The 4,553-nt window shown below is 34.9% G+C and overlaps 1 non-coding gene across 1 annotated transcript; it reads right to left on the reverse strand.

Moving 5' to 3' along the window:
- Positions 1-4,174: 4,174 nt before the first annotated feature.
- Positions 4,175-4,281, reverse strand: LOC148762462 (small nucleolar RNA R71). The gene has a single exon (XR_016026816.1). It is a non-coding gene; the product is annotated as a small nucleolar RNA R71 (small nucleolar RNA).
- Between the last annotated feature and the right edge of the window lie 272 nt (positions 4,282-4,553).

Below are 4,553 nucleotides of genomic sequence, written 5' to 3' on the forward strand. Positions count from 1 at the left end.
CAGCTGGAACCTAGGTCGAGGTGTCCACATAGTTTTGTCTCCTTGGTAGGTATCTTGGCATTCCGTAGCCGCACTTTCGCTTTGGTCACTCCGCTAGAAGCCTAGAGTCATTTTTGTTTGTAAATACGTACATGTGATGTAAAGTACTAAGTCGTATGCCTTAGACCATATATGTATATTTTGATTTCTAAAGCCACCATGTGTTGCAATGGTTAATGTTATTTTGGGCTAATATAAATGCAGTTTTTTGTTGTTATAACTTACTATTAAAGTACTTAAGGGTTGAGATTATGAGATGTGAATGTAAGAATAGTTGACGGGATGATGAGCAGGATTATATAAATAGCCTTGCTTGCACTTAGTGGACTATGTCCATTGAGTCCATGCGTCGATCATGGTCCGAAATCAGGTCGTGACATATATATACATACATCATCATGCATACCATCCTGCCACACTCAGCTCATGTGCACTCCCTACTCACTCGTAGTCGGGTCATCATCAACTCATGTGCACTCCCACACCGCACATAGCTGGGTCATCATTAGCTCATGTGCACTCCCACACCACACATAGCTAGGTCGTCATTATCACACAAAAGGAGCAACCAAAGCATAATACACATATCAATATAATGTGATAATGCATGAACTATCTATATTGCACATTTCACAAGATAGAAACATTTCATCAAGGGCTTGTTCCCCAAGTACATTTTTAAAGCAAAAACAAATGAAACTTTCAAATGATTTATTTAAACATGTGGACACTTCCCAAAACATTTTGAAATGCAAGTTCACTCACCAGTCTTTGTTGATGTTTTGGTGGGCTCTAACTTTGATTAATTTCTGAATGGAGGTGTGGGATTTCATTGGAACCTATCACACACAACAACATCGCCATCAACCCAACTAGGCATTAATACCATTTCGAAAGCTATTTCCTAAATCAAGTTCTACTAGTCATCTCTAAATAACTTCCAACTACTACTAAATGGCTATTATTTGCACTACTCTAGTCACACTAAAAATGAATAAACAACCTCAATAATAAAACACTCACAAATCTAATTACTAGACATTATCAACAACTAAAGAGATTAACCCTAACTCATACTCACCTTGATGGTCTTTGTAGTTGAATTCTCTTTCAAAATTCTTCAAGCTAATAAGGGAAATCACACACTCTCTCTCTCTCTCTACACGTCCAGCTAGTGAGTGAATGTACTAAAGAAAGACTTTTGAAGGCTGTTAAGGTGTAAAAGTGGAAGAGCATGAAAAACCCTATGACGAAGTGGGCAAAAGCATGAAACTTCAACTTTCTGTGAGAGATTTATGGAGGATTCAAGGTTTTTTTCCCATAGAGGGTAAAGAAAACGTGAAATGGAGAGAAAAGATGGATGGAAGAAGAAGCTGCTGGAAGTTGCTGGAACTTAGATATTTATATCTAAAGTTTATCCAATTCTTCATATAAATTACCAAAATGCCCTTAACAAGGTCACTTTGTCTTCCTCCCATCCTTTGTGCAACCTTTTTACTCTTTTAACACTTAGACAAAGTCCATACTAGTCTAAACATACTCGAGTTCACAAAAACGTAAAAATTTTGACTCGAGATGTAAAATGACCATTTTTCCCCTACTATGGAAATTATCAATGTTTCTATCTTCTACATTTATTTTACCATCATTCATTTATTCCCTAGGCCTACTTAAACTGTAATAACATTAGAAAACTACTTCCAAGAGCTCACCATGAGAAATGATGAAATTACCCTTGGTTCGTGTTATCGTGTCTACTTCTAGTTACGGGTCTATGAAGGTCGAGGTTTTACAATACGAGGGTACTGGGTGTCACTTATATAGAGTTATTTATCCACATTTTGGGATATTGATGCAGCTAAGTCCTTATGCTTTAAATAGTTTTTAGACAATTTTTATGTTTTTAGTTGATTAGTTCAAAACATGTTAACTTAGTTTAATTCAAGTAATTCTAGTTCATTTTCATGTTGAAAGTCTTATTTTAAGCTAATATTGATTTACCCTTTATATTTGTAGGTTCTTAAATGCAAAAAGTTAAATGGTGGTTAACTATGCAATGGAGACCAAGTGTAGATTTTCATGAAGCAAGTTATGGTAAGTCAGACTTAACTCTAGGTATAGAGATTCAATAAACGTGATTCTTGGACCATTGAAAATCTGAGAGGCAGACCTACAACATTTGTGTTTACCATTTTTCCCAATTCGGCCTCGAGGAAGGATAAATTCACGTTACAAGATGAGGTATTGCAGCAATTTCGCACCAAGACAGCATAAAGAGCAGCATCGCAACTTTGCAAGACTTAAAACCACAATGCCCAAGGGAGCATCACTGTTCCCACACAAAATCCCAAGTACTTGGTACCACAACATCCTTGCACAAAGGTTGCAGCACAGGTTGAAAAACACTAAAAAAAAAATGTAAGTGCGGAGCACAATAGTGCATAAGAAGCAAGGCTACGACGTTCTGATGTGTTTTATTAGAACTCAACTATTCAGGATTTCATTTCTTAGGGTTTTTTGCTGGCTATAAATATGTTATTTTTAGTAGTTGAAAGGGGGAGTTTGAGAAAGGAAAGAAACAACAATTAGAGAGAAAAGAAAAAGGGTCTATAAAGGGAGGAAATGAGAAGAGAGCGAGGAAGATGAAGATTGAGAGTCAACTGCTGGCTTCTTCTTCGTTTTAGTGTTTCATTTCTTCCTTTTCTTCTACTGTAGAAATGATTTTTTCTCTTGAAACTGTGATGTTTGCTAAAGAAATGATGATGAACTAATCTCTTTTTCTAGGATTATGGTTTATTTCAATAAGTAGTTTGATTATAGAATTTTTCTTTGCTCAATATTAATGGGTATTATATGGTTTATTCAATTTCATGTTTAATTCTTTTCTCTGCTTGATCACCAATTGAAATGATTAAGTTGTCTAAATGTAACTTAACAGAGGGATTGAAGATTAGACCATTGATTTGAATAATTTATGTCTGATTCACTTACAGATTAGGCAATAGATTCATATTTAGGATAGACATATACCTAAATACCTTAGGTAGCCAAATTAGAACATAAACTTAATGAGCTTTTCTTGACTAATTTGCATAGACATATGGCATTAGTTTTGAAAAGTATGTGTGCAAGAATCTCGACAAAGACTTGTACATAAAATTGGTTTCTAGGTTAGCTATATACCCCATTAATTTAAGTTAAAAGAAAAGAACTATGTTTAAATGAAATATTGAAAGACACAATGATCCTAGGTCTTTACAAAAATAGTTTCTTTAATAAAAAAATTATATTCATATCTTTAATTTAGGTTACGTGACAAATGTTATATTAAATTACGATTAAAAATTGAATGCTTGGATAGGAAAAATTTTGTTACAGATTTAATACTTAGTATAAGTTTAGGAGCAAATCTCTGTGGGAAATGATACTCGACTTACTTCTGTATTGCGTAAGCGATATGTATACTTGCGTGTACAAAATTGACAACAAGTTTTTGGTGTCGTTGTTGAGGATTTGCATTTCCTAATTATTTTGCTTATATTAAATTAAACAAAATTTTCTTAGTTCAAGCTTTCCTTTTGTGTTTTTCAAGTATATCTTGGGCATTGTATGAGAATAACAAGAAACTTGGAAATTATTTCTTGTGACCCAAAAATTGAAAGGACATTTTAGAGACTTAGAAAGAAAATTTTGCAAGATTATGCTTCTTCAAATACAATGGTTGAACAACAGGAAGAGCGAAATGTCCAAGAGTGATTAGTGGGTGAAAATCGTTCATCAAAAGACTATGCCATTCCGCTAGTCCAAGGTATTCCATCAAGCATCAGAAGGCTAACTATTCAAGCAACTAATTTCAAGATTAATCCAACCGTCACCACTATGATCCAAACATCAGTTCAATTTGAAGGTCTTCTAAATGATGATCTGAACATGCATATTTTAAACTTCCTTGAAATATGTGATACATTTAAGCACAACGGGGTTACAGATGATGAAATCCACTTGAGGTTGTTTCCTTTCATGTAGCAAGGCAAGGCAAAGGTGTAGTTGAATTCATTACCTATTGGTACAATTACAACCTAGGATAAACTTGCCTAAAAATCCTTGCCAAATTCTTTCTCTGGCAAAGACAGCGAATATGAAGAACGATATTACTTCTTTTACACAGTTTGATGGTGAGTCATTGTACGAAGCCTAGTAGAGATACAAGGACCTACTTAGGCAATGTCTTCATCATGGTCTTCCAAAATTGCTCCAAGTCCTAGCATTTTACAACAGTTTGAGTGGCCAAGTAAGAACCACCGTTGATGTTGCTGCTAGAAGAGCTCTCATGGCAAGGTCCATTAATGACACATATGACCTATTAGAAGAGATGGCATCGAACAACTACCAATGGCCATTAGAACGACCTATGCATAAAAGAGTAGCTAAAGTCCTCGAAGTGGATGCCATCATGGCATTAACTGTACAGGTAGCTGCTCTAACTAAAAAATTTTATTTTTTTAGCACTAATC

This window comes from Theobroma cacao, chromosome 5 (assembly GCF_053813885.1).
Source record: "Theobroma cacao isolate CCN51 chromosome 5, ASM5381388v1, whole genome shotgun sequence".
NCBI classification, from domain to species: Eukaryota; Viridiplantae; Streptophyta; class Magnoliopsida; order Malvales; family Malvaceae; genus Theobroma; species Theobroma cacao.